The sequence below is a fragment of the Amblyomma mixtum genome, chromosome 8 (genome assembly GCF_055824585.1).
Source record: "Amblyomma mixtum isolate Tamu chromosome 8, ASM5582458v1, whole genome shotgun sequence".
NCBI classification, from domain to species: domain Eukaryota; kingdom Metazoa; phylum Arthropoda; class Arachnida; order Ixodida; family Ixodidae; genus Amblyomma; species Amblyomma mixtum.
The window spans coordinates 148,146,701-148,159,250 of record NC_143019.1 but is presented as its reverse complement, the minus strand read 5'-3'; the positions used below and the strand labels follow the sequence as shown (position 1 = coordinate 148,159,250).

The 12,550-nt window shown below is 49.9% G+C and overlaps 1 long non-coding RNA gene across 3 annotated transcripts; it reads left to right on the top strand.

Annotated features, from left to right (window-relative positions):
* Window positions 1–6,149: 6,149 nt before the first annotated feature.
* On the top strand, window positions 6,150–8,236 carry LOC149334756 (uncharacterized). 3 transcript variants are annotated; one of them, XR_016284817.1, is made up of 5 exons: window positions 6,150–6,176; window positions 7,087–7,143; window positions 7,659–7,814; window positions 7,877–8,077; window positions 8,142–8,236. It is a non-coding gene; the product is annotated as an uncharacterized LOC149334756 (long non-coding RNA). The 3 variants fall into 3 exon arrangements; XR_016284818.1 differs by lacking the exon at window positions 6,150–6,176 and adding an exon at window positions 6,439–6,973; XR_016284816.1 differs by lacking the exon at window positions 6,150–6,176 and having other exon boundaries at window positions 6,446–7,143.
* The last annotated feature ends 4,314 nt before the right edge of the window (window positions 8,237–12,550 follow it).

Genomic DNA, 12,550 nt, shown 5'->3' with positions numbered 1-12,550 from the left:
CCAAGATTGTCACACGGGCCAACGGGGTAACGGGAAAGGCAGTCGACATCGGCGTGCAAGCGGCCAGACTTGTAGAGTACAGAGTAATGGTACTGCTGCAGGCTCAGTGCCCAACGACCAAGCCGTCCTGTAGGGTCTTTCAAGGAAGAGAGCCAGCACAATGCATGGTGCTGTAAAGGGGCGGCCGTATAAATATGGGCGAAATTTCCCAACAGCCCAGACAAGAGCTAAGCACTCGCGTTCGGTAATTGAGTAATTCCGCTCCGGGGCAGAGAGGAGACGGCTGGCGTACGCGATCACACGGTGCTCTTCGGATTGTCTCTGTGAGAGGATAGCGCCGATGCCGTAGCCACTGGCGTCGGTGCGAACTTCAGTGGGAGCGGTCACATCGAAGTGGCCGAGAACTGGCGCGGTAGTAAGCTTCGATATCAGTTTGGAAAACGCTTGTGCCTGGTCGGGTCCCCAGATGAAGGTGGTGTCTTTCTTCAGAAGGTTGGTTAGGGGGCGGGCGATGTCGGCGAAGCCTTGAACGAATCGACGAAAGTAGGAGCAGAGCCCCAAGAAGCTTCGGACGTCGTTAGAAGAACGTGGCTGGGGAAAGTCTTTGACGGCTCGGATCTTCTCAGGGTCAGGGTGGACCCCCGTATTGTCGACGACATGACCCAAGATGGTGAGCTGGCGGCGCGCGAAACGGCATTTAGACGAGTTGAGCTGCAGGCCGGCATGACGAAAGAGGGAAAGGATCTGGGAAAGGTCAGTGATATGAGTGGAAAACGTGGGCGAAAAGACAATGACGTCATCGAGGTAGCACAGGCAGGTGGACCACTTAAAGCCGTGCAAAAGGGCATCCATCATGCGCTCGAATGTGGCTGGCGCGTTGCATAATCCGAAAGGCATAACTTTGAATTGGTAAAGCCCATCAGGTGTCACAAAGGCGGTCTTTTCACGGTCCTGGTCGTCTACAGCAATTTGCCAGTAGCCGGAGCGAAGATCTATGGATGAGAAAAATTTGGCACCATGAAGGCAGTCAAGGGCGTCATCGATACGCGGCAAGGGGTACACGTCCTTTTTGGTGATCTTATTCAAGTGCCGATAATCAATGCAAAAACGCCAGGAGCCATCCTTTTTCTTCACAAGTACGACGGGTGAGGCCCAGGGACTGTGCGAGGGTTCGATAATGTTTTTCGCGAGCATTTTAGTAACTTCCGCATTGATAACTTGACGCTCGGCGTGAGAGACTCGATAGGGGCGGCGGCGGATGGGAGGGGCATCGCCGGTTTCAATGCGGTGCCTGACGGCGAGAGTTTGGCCCAGCGTCGTGTTGTTGACATCAAAAATATCCGAAAAAGATTCGAGAAGGGCACGAAGCTGGGCAGTTTGGTCGGGACTGAGGTCGGTGGCCATCATGGTCGTGAAGGCGTCGGGCGACTGAGGAGACTGCCGGCGCGGGGTGGCAGTGTCTTGAACAGGGATGTTGGCCAACTGAGCGACGTGGCAAGGAGCGAGAGGAGATAGTGTAGCCACGCAGATGCCGGACGGGAGCACTTGAGAAGAGACGCCGAAGTTGAGGAAAGGCAGAGAGAGGGCGTTAGCTTGGATGGTGGCGATGGTATGAGGTAGGGCAACGTTACGGGTCAGCAGGAGGTCAAGGTTGGGCGTAACGAGATAGTCGCCATCAGGAACTGGGCGAGATGGGGTCAGTGGAACGAAAGAGGCGGTTCGGGATGACAGGCGAGCATAATCGGTACTGTACAGCCGCAGGGATATATCGACGGGTTCTGAATCCAGCAGTGGAAGTTCAAGGTGTAGGACGCCATCCGAGCAGTCAATGAGGGCGGAATGGTCAGTCAGAAAATCCAAGCCAAGAATGAGGTCATGGGCACAGGTGGTCAGCACGGTGAATTGAACCGGTATACTGTGGCCGCCAATAGTAACGCGCGCGGTACACGTACCGTCGACAGCAGGCGTGCCACCATCCGCGACACGCACACGGGACATTGCAGGCGTGAGGACTTTGCGTAGGCGACGGCGGAGGGCAGCACTCATCACTGATATTTGAGCACCGGTGTCAATCAGGGCGCGCACAGGAACACGGTCGATAAAGACGTCCAGGAGATTTGGTCGAGAGGCCGAGAGAGGATTTGTGGTCCGGGTCGTTGATGCAGCGTCACCTCCGGGAGCTGCATCATTTAGTTTTCCAAATGGGAGCGGCTGGTTGAAGGCGACTGTGGGGAGCGAGAGCGGCGGCCCTGCGGCGACGGAGAGCGGGAGAATCGGCGTGGAGGGGGAACGGCTGATTCAGATGGTTCGGACGGGGCTCGGGGCGAGAAGGTGCGGGTTCACTCTAAGAACTGCTACTCCTGCATTAAGAGTAAAAGAGCCTCGCTACTCCTGCAGGTCTCAATCTACTCTCTCTACAAACGAGAAAGAGTGAAAGGTCCTGTTCACTCCTCTTGACAAAAGAGTAAAATGGCATTTCCACTCCTGCATACCCCAAGGGAGTTCAGTGCTTGTTTTACTCCTCCGCCCTTACGGCCATACAATCGTAAGGGCGCGCTAGCTTCTCGGGGCCGGCCTGCCAGCCTGGATGCCGGCGTCAGAAAAATGCACTGGTGTTGTTTGTTCACGACCAAAGCTCTGGGATAGAGTATCATTAGCCAATGTCGAGTTGTTGGTAGAAGCGATAACAGCCATACAAATTTCCTCCCATAGCCGCTTTGCTGCTGCTCTGGAGTTCGCCTGGCCTCTGCTATAGCTCCGCTCCTGAAGGGGTCGCGGAAACCGAGCATATATTTATTTCCCTATGACGCGGGGTTCAGAGTAAAACGGTGCCGAGGGTAGCACCTAAGTGCTGGCCAGTTTCGAAGCGCATTCAGCTACAGCATCTATGTGAAATCGGCTAGGTTTAGCGACGACAAGGGCAGCCAGCGAGCAGCGCACAGTTCGTCGCCCGGCGCGATCGCGGGCGCCGTCGTTGCCGAAAGCTCGGCTCGCTCAATGATTCGCTCCGTAGCTTGCGAATCGCGCACGCAAGGCTGGAAAATCGAGCAGCGACTGGCCTGCGATTGAGCGAGCCTTTATGCCCACGTTTGCAGCACAGGTGAACAAATTTAGCACACATGTATGCATGGAATATCGGCGGCGTTGCGGCGATTCTTAAGCTCGTCCTCGACGCCATCATCACCGTTCGGGTGGACCCGAACATATCTTTATTTCACTAAGAGACATAGTTCCAATAAAACGTACTTACAATGCAAAGAGTAGCACCTCAGCGCTAGCCAGTTTCAAAGCGCTCTCAGCTCTGGCATCGAAGTGAAACCTCCTAGGCTTAGCTACGAATACGGCAGCCAGGGAGCAGGCCGAAGCTCGTCGCGCGGCGCGCTCGCGAGCAGCGTCATAGCTGAAAGCTCGGCTCGCTCAAAGATTGGCTCAGAAACTTGCGAATTGTACTCGCAAGGCTGGCAAATCGAGCAGCTAGCGGCTGGCCTGCGACTGAGCGCACGTTCGCAGTACAGGTGAACAACAATTAGCGCACGAATGCTTGGGATACCGGCTGCGTTGCGGCCACGTTAAGGCGATTCTTAAGCTCGTCCTCGACGCCATCGTCACCATACGTGACACACAGGCTGAGAACTTGAATTCGAGTACGTGCTAAAGTAAGCTGCTCGTATTATTCGGAACAATCTGAACTCGAAAAGACAGTTGCTTCTGTCGGCTTCCAATGCATGCTCTTGCTAGTGAAAGTACACTCGAACAGGATGCGGCGAGTGCGGGCCGCTGTTGCATATAAGCTAAAGAGCGAAGCAAGCATCGTCGTAGTTCCGTAACGCAGTTGATATGACAGTAATCCGCTTGTACGGGTCACATTTAAGCTCTGTTTCATGTAGATCTCCGTCGACCATGCCAGTGTCGCGTAGAGTAATGCATCGCAGCTGCTCTTTGTCCTACCGCTCGCGTCGAACATATCCTTGATATGGACCAGTTTGCGATACGGTGCGTTTCTTTGCCTTTTTTGTCGCATTTAAGGGATTTTCGCTGCCGTCAATCGAAATTGCATTCCGTCAACAGCGTCGTCTGCGCCGTCGTCTGCTAGGACACCCGGGGATGGGATCACAGGATCGCAGCTTCTACAAACGACATGTCAGCAAAAGTATCTAAAAGCGCTTTGGTATTCCCATTTAATAAAGAAATAAAATGAAAAAATATAATTTGTTTTTGTTGCGAACACAATTCAAATATTAGTAATAAAAAAAGCGCATTTGTAGGTTTTTTCAACGAAGCAAAACTGCAGCCGTCGTCACGTTTTGTGTTATTTGGGTTTTCGTAGCATTGTTTGAGTGCTCGTGCGGTGGACGTGTATGAAGAACACAAGTGTGTTTTGGAAACCAACGACGAGAATTACGCCCTATCAACACTGGTGATTTTGAACGGGTAAAGCCCTGAAGAAAGGTAGCGCTACGACTTCTTGTCATCTGGAGAGGCAACGAAGAAGAATGTGCGGTTTTGCTAAGCCTTGATGAGCCGTCTGAACGGTGAGTCCCGTGTACGTTTCTTTACTTCTGATCTCTATTCGCACGCGTTATTAGTGTGCGCCTGTATAGGGATGGCAGTGCAGGCAGTCTGCGTGCGGTTGCCTCAGCTATAATGCGTTAACGCCGATTCACACAACGGTCCGTTCGCCCGCGGCCCGCGCACTACGTATTCATGCGTCACCACATTGAGAGGCGCGCTGTCGGCCGCGGCAGCGGGCGAACGGAAAATCGTGTGAATCGGCCTTTACCAGAAAAGAACGGGCGTATAGGCCGCATGGCAACTGTTGCTCCATAGTCTCTATCTGCGTTTAGTACTCGGGTGCCGCGGTAAATAAAAATGCCACCAGTTATCACAACAGAGTTATGCGGTCGCTTGCTAGCGCTGCGAAAAACAACAGACAAAGTTTACTACATTCCAATAGCATAGATTTGTGCGGCTGATCCCGGGCTGGCGTTGCATATGTCTCCTCGCCCAACGCCGCCTCTCCTCCTCCTCTTCTCTTCTCCGTTCCTTCTTTCACGCGCGCGGCGGGGGGGGGGGGGGGGGGGGGGACAGGGCTTCCTTCTCTTACCACCACCCTCTCTCCTCCAGAGCCTCATCGCATCTCCAGCTCTGCGTGCTACCACGGCGCTCTCGCGGGCTTGCTGCCGCCGGCCTGGCGTTGCATAAGTCAATGCTCACGCGCGCTTCAACGAAACGTCTTGATACTGCTACTCGGGGTTCAACAGACCCCTGCGATGACAAAACGCCGGCTGTAAGCCGCCCTAGGCTAATATCGCATCTCCAGCGCTGCGTGCTACCACGGCGCCATCGCGGGCTTGCTGCCGCCGGCCTGGCGTTGCATAAGTCAATGCTCACGCGCGCTTCAACGAAACGTCTTGATACTGCTACTCGGGGTTCAACAGACCCCTGCGATGACAAAACGCCGGCTGTAAGCCGCCCTAGGGTTCAAAAGCGCGCGTGATCATTGACTTATGCAACGCTAGGCCGGCGGCAGCAAGCCCGCGAGAGCGCCGTGGTAGCACGCAGCGCTGGAGATGCGATATTAGCCTAGGGCGGCTTACAGCCGGCGTTTTGTCATCGCAGGGGTCTGTTGAACCCCGAGTAGCAGTATCAAGACGTTTCGTTGAAGCGCGCGTGAGCATTGATTTATGCAACGCCAGGCCGGCGGCCGGCGGCAGCAAGCCCGCGATGGCGCCGTGGTAGCACGCAGCGCTGGAGATGCGATATTAGCCTAGGGCGGCTTACAGCCGGCGTTTTGTCATCACAGGGGTCTGTTGAACCCCGAGTAGCAGTATCAAGACGTTTCGTTGAAGCGCGCGTGAGCATTGACTTATGCAACGCCAGGCCGGCGGCAGCAAGCCCGCGAGAGCGCCGTGGTAGCACGCAGCGCTGTAGATGCGATGAGGCTCTCGAGGAGAGAGGGTGGTGGTAAGGGAAGGATGCCCTGTTCCCCCTCCCCCCCCCCCCCCCCCCCCCCCCGCCGCGCGCGTGAAAGAAGGAACGGAGAAGAGAAGAGGAGGAGGAGAGGCGGCGTTGGGCGAGGAGACATATGCAACGCCAGCCCGGGATCAGCCGCCCCGACGTCGTACTGCACCCGACTCTTTCCTCGGATGGAAGAAGCGGCGTGTTATAACTTGCAAGTAAGTAAATGTGCTTGAAGATTACTTTGATGATGTTGCCGTGGGATGAGCAAAGTGCTGTGGAAGTTACAAGTACGATGCGATAGCTGCCGCAAACGTGTTTGCCTGCGTTCGCGAGCCTGTCGCGAAGCTCCGTAAGCCAGTGCATCGCGCCTCTCTCGTTGTACACTACGAAAAAATTGAGACGAGGTGTACACATGCATGGTGTGAATCTTAAGGCAGTTAGTTGTACGTAAGTTCTTAACAGCAATAAAACAGAACGCACGAAAAGGACTATGTCGGGGCTGTGTGTGTTTTGCAGTGATTCGCGACTGATTTCTTATTTTCTTAGTGTATTTGCGGTGTGTATGTGGCCCGCCTGCGGAGTGTATTGGTGCCTAAATTATGCCATGCCATGGAAGTGCAGGTATGTTGAAAATAAATAAAGCTTATCGACTTGTTTCAACATTAGGCTTGTCAAATGGATGTTTCCAGCCATCTACAGCACAGTAATTTGCGCTGTGCAGTAGCATTGTTTAGAAAACTGAAGTGTTCTGTTAAATTTCCGAACTTCAATCACACGTTATTCACCTATTATCGCTGCGTACTAACTGCAATGAGGCCATGCAGTGCATTGGTGTAGCTTTGTCAAACATGCTCATAGGGCTCAGTGCTGAGCAAGGTAGCAGGTCCATATATGGCACACCTAGAGATATATATCCCTGGATTGTGAGCAGACCTCTCTTCCTTACTGCTGTGGAGCTGTGGATCATCAGATTTGTTGTTAGTGCCGGCTGGGTGCTTCATCAGCGAACCTTGTGAGCGGGCTTGTTTCAGCAAAGCCATGTTTTGCTGCATCATGACGTCTACGTTATGTTGACAAAGTGCAGTACAGGTTGCTCTCTCATATTTTGTTTCCTTGGCCATGCAGTATGGATGTGACTGACCTATGACCTATATTACCTGAGAGTACAGCAGCAGCTTACAGGTAAGTTTCAGGCAAATTACAGGCAAATTTCTTCCTCTCATATGATTGATACTTTCTTTTTCTTTGCTCTGTGCAGTGGAGGGCATCTGGCTATAGTGCAGTGTACTTGTACAGTGGTGGATAAAAGTTTTCGGGAGGCGAGTTCTTGGGAAAAATTTCTGTACTGTGTTGTTAGCCAGAGCAGTTTAATGAGGGGAGATAGAACTTATTCAACAAGTTTCAGCTGACTGCCTAGTGAGGCAGTGTAAAAATAATTATTTTTCTGGAAATCTACATCCCACAAACTTTTCTCTACTGAGCCTTGTGTTAACCACTTAGTCATCAGGTAGCTTGCAGGTGTGTGTTAAGGATGCTGGATGCTGTGTTAAGGTGTGCTGGAGAAACTATGGGTCAAAATTACGCAATTCTCTTAATATTGTCTTTCATTAATGTTTTTACTTACAGTATCTCGCACTTAAATGTATGCTTAACCTTTCAGTAAAAGTATTCTATTTGTGTTTTGGTTTGTTTTTCAGAGCATCCCTTTTTGGAATACCAAGTTCAACCATGAGAGTACTGTCTGCACGCAGTAACCTTTCCTATTGCATGAAACTTTTGCCGGTATGACGTGAATAGCCTGTTGTGTTACTGTTCTGGTATAGCAGGTTACAATACGGAGCAGCAGTCTACATGTAAGTTCGTAGTGTTAAAATTTCCAACTCCCCAAATGCATTTTTCACTTTTTCCTTGGCAGCGTGTATGTGGACAGCTCGTGCAATTGATTGTTGCAAATGTGCCACATCGTAGTGTCAACAGGTATGTATTAGTTGCAGTGTAAGTGCATGTTGCCCACTCACAACCTGTCCACTTGTTCCCTCAGGGTTGCTGCACGGACGTCACCAGCCCATTCAGAGCAACCGTGTTGTAGCTTGCGCTACAGAGCATTGGTCTACATGTAAGTTCGAAGTGTGTTGAAATTATCAACTCCCCTCATGCACTCTTCATCTTTTCCTTTGCAGCACGTGTATGGATGGTTCGTGCAATTGATGGTTGCGAATGTGTGACATAGTCACACATTCGCATAGTCAGCATTCGCATTCGACATAGTCAGCAGGTATGTTATAGCTATAGTATTTTTTATTATGATCTTCAGTGGCAGTATTTTAAATTGCAAAAATCATGTACTCTTTCAGTGACAGTATTTTTGCATTTTTGTTTGTTTTCTTGGGAAAAACTTCTTTTTTACAACAGATTCAACATGAGAATACAACCTGCATACAGTAACCCGTCCTATTGCATGGGACCTCTTCCAGCGTCAAGCGTGAATAATGCCTCTTGAAGGTTGAAAGCATGCATTAATGCCTTTAATAAAATTGTTTGATTTTAAGACAACTTGCTTTGTGTTTGGTTGCTTCCTATAGGCATATGCATTTGACTTATGATGAGGCCTGTGCCTGATATAGAACACTGTGGTTTGTATAAAACTCATTTAGTATATGAAAGCTATATTAGTGGCTGCAGTCACCGAGGCCTGCAACATGCCAATGTCATCTTTAGATCCGCGGCGGATATCCGTATCGGATGTCCGTGGGAGATCTTTCCAGTTACAAATGTACCTCCATCGGAAGTCGGCGGATCTCCCACGGATATCCGTACATCCGTTAAGGGACGTACATCGTACGTCCGCTGGACGTACAGTGGTTGATTAGCTGTTGCAGCCTTGTTTCATCCCTGCATTTCCGTAGGCAACGTCGTCAAGGTATGTTGGTTTATTTTATTTATTTCAGCATACTGCAGGCCCTTTTCGCACTTTTTTTATTTTCGCCTAGTAGACCTAATATTTTTTGTTTTGATAATACCCCAACAAACACAAAACCTCCTCACAAACTCCAAAAAAGGATGGAATGTCCCAGTACAACGTTTATCAAACGTTTCCAGACCATAGAGGCACGACATAGAAACACAAGCAAAAAGGCAGTGCTCCCACTAAAGGTCTAGAAACGTTTTTTTTTCTGGAGTGTTAAGCAGCAACAAAAGCGAGTTAATGCATTTTGGTCCCAGAAATGTAACTGCGCATAACGTTTTTGGGACCAATGATTTTCAACAAGAAATAAAAATCGACTGCTCGCGCTCTCTTTTCTCTCTCCTTCGCGCCACAAGCCGCGGGGAGAGAAGGGTTTGCTCTTGCACTCGTCGTTTTGAGAGATGAAACGGCAGTTTCATTCGAACAGCCGAAGGAAGCAGTTAGCTCCGCATCTCTCTCGGCGCATGCGTTTCTCACACGTGGGCCGTCAGCTCCATGCTGCAGGCAGGCTACGGCGGTCTGCATTTTCATAGCGCCGCCGGAAGCGGCGGTCACCAGCTTCCCGTCTTCTAGCGTTTTCCCTGCTGCCGTCCAACTTCAACATTGTGTGGTGGCCCCTCCAGGCATCTCCGGCTGTCGGCGCTCCTAGCTGCGCCGCTGTCTAACAGAACTGCAGTAAAATGGCCTCCCGTCGCTCGCCCGGCTTCCTCGCTGGACGGAAGCCATCTTGCGTACCCTTATTCGCGCTGCCCCAGCAGTTGGTTATATTAACTCTATGGCCCCAGCCGTTCGAGCACAAGCCCAAGCGCGCGGCAGTTCTTGCTCTCATTGTTACAATATGCGCCACGAGATGGCGACACCATACCGTGGCGGCATCGCCACGGTAGGGCACCTTTGGTAGGCGCCCGCAAGTTACAAAGGGAAGGCTACATCATCATCATCGTTTCTCCATACGTTTCCCGCCAATGCAAGCTCTCGTAAGCACAGTCTCTCTCCGGCTCCCGGCTCGTTAAGCATGGCGCCCGTGCGGGTGGCACGGCAGTCGATTCATTCCGTTCAATAAACAAGTTATTTGTTCTCGCAAGACTGACATTTGAAACATGGTGTCAGAAGTCGAAGCCAACGTGCACTTCAACTAGAAGGCGACCAACGCAGCAGACATGGAAAGGATAACGCCGCCACCAAGATTTGAAAACGACAGCAACGCTGCCGAACAATGGCGCACCTTCAACCAAGCCTTCAAACTCTACATGACTGCCACGTACGTTGCTGGCGCGTCATCAGAAAGGCAAGTTGCGTTACTTCTCACGATCAGAGGACCAAGCCTTCTCGACATCTATAACACGTTTAATTTTGGAGAGCCAACGCCAGCAAACCCGCATCCGGAATCTGACTACAACCACGTGTTGGCGCTGTTCGACGCACATTTTCTGCCGAAGCAAAACGAGGTCTACTCCCGCTACATCTTTCGCACTCGAATGCAACTCCCAGACGAAAGGTGCGATGCATTCTTGACCGACCTCAAACTCGAGACTGCAACTTCGGTGCCGAAAAGGAAAAGATGATCCGATGAAAGATGATCGTGTGCGGAATGAACGACGAACGAGCGCGTGCAGATATTTTGAAGCTCGAAGAGCCGACGCTCGAAAAGGTCGTGAGAGTATGTCTGGCGCATGAATCTACAAAGCTGCAGATGAAAGCGTTCAAAGAGGGCTCAACAGTGTCTGAAGATGTTCACGCGTTGAGAGGCAACCACAACCGTCACGCATTCAGTGACGCGGCAAAAGCAAAGCACAAAACCTCGAAGAAAACAGTACAGAGCTCCAAGTACTGCGGAGGCAATCATGATCGTGCAAGAAACGCCTGTCCAGCATGGGATCAAGTATGCAACAAGTGCAAGAAGCGAAACCATTTTGCTGCATTGTGTAAAAGCAGCAAGACTGTCGCCAGCATCGAGCATGAGGACAGCACTGACGAAGTACTCATGGTGCGAGACGGCAAGAAAGATTCACTGTTCACAACCCTGCATGTCAACGGAAGAAGGATGAAATTCCAAGTTGACAGCGGTGCTGCCGTGAATGTGATCCCAAAGAAGTTTGTGACGACAGAACAGGTCGAGCCGACGACCACAACCCTGCGTATGTGCAATGGTTCCACAGTTGTCCCATTTGGCAAGGCTCGAGTGAATGCAACAACAGCTGATGGACACAAGCACACCGTTGACTTCATTGTAACTCGTGATGATCTCACACCGCTCATAGGGCGCTGTACAGCTGAACGGAGGCCTGTACAGCGCTGTACAGGCCTCCTCTTCTGTGCGTTCAGTATCGCAAAGCTTATTTTTTCACCCTACTTGTCAGTCAGAAGTAATATATGTTTTTCAAGGACTCAAGAACAGCCACAGCGTTGATGCGAACGATATGGAAATAAGACCGATAAAATATGTTCTGGATATAATTGCGCCCACGTTAACACACGTATTTAATTCTTCCCTATCTACTGGCGTTTTTCCCACCAATATGCAAGTCGCCCGTGTCAAGGTCTTACACAAAGGGGGTGACAAAAATAATTTAAGCAATTACCGACCAGTATCCATCCTTCCGATTTTTTCTAAAGGACTCGAAAAAGTTGTTAATATACGCATTGAAAGCTTTTCAAGAAAACATAACCTCATAACGGATCACCAGTTCGGTTTCAGAAAACACCGCTCCACAGAAGACGCTCTTTTAAGACAAAAAGAGGTAATTTTGGAAAATTTCGAGAAAAAACTTACAACTTTAGGTATTTACTTAGATTTCAGCAAGGCATTTGACCGTGTAAATCATCCAATATTACTAGAAAAATTAGAGCACTATGGATTTCGCGGTATTTCACTTAAGCTCATTCGGTCATACTTGACTGGCCGGCATCAATATGTTGAGATAAACCGAAATAAATCGCACTTACAAGAAATTCCATCGGGTGTCCCACAGGGAAGCATTTTAGGACCCATTCTTTTTCTTTTCTACATCAACGATATTGTAGAAATTTACAGAGATTGCACAATTGTCATATATGCAGACGATTGCACAGTATTGATATCTAGACAAAACTTAGAAGAAATAAAAACAGATGCCAGTTTATTCTGTAACAATCTACAGGAATGGTGCCGAAAAAATAGCCTGATATTAAATGAATCCAAAACAAAATGTATTCTTTTTCGTGCACCCGGAGTCCTACCTGGAATATCTCCCACCATTACCTTCGGTCCGTATACATTTGGGTTGGAAACGTGTGTGAAAACGCTTGGCATGTTCTTTTCCGAGCACATGTCCTGGAACGAGCATGTTCAACATCTGTCGACAAAGCTAAGTAGGATTGTAGGTACAATAAACAAACACCGTCACACCCTCCCACTAGCTACAAGAAAGCTCTTATATAATGCCCTTTTCTATTCACAACTCCGCTACTGTATACTGCTTTGGGGAAATACCACCAAGTCAAACATCAATAAACTTGCCTTAATACAAAAACGGGTCATCCGCATTATTGAAAACACATCATTTTTAGAACACACAGGACCCCTTTTTCTCAAACATCGCATTCTAAAAGTGGAAGATATGTACTCTTATAACCTGTTAAGTA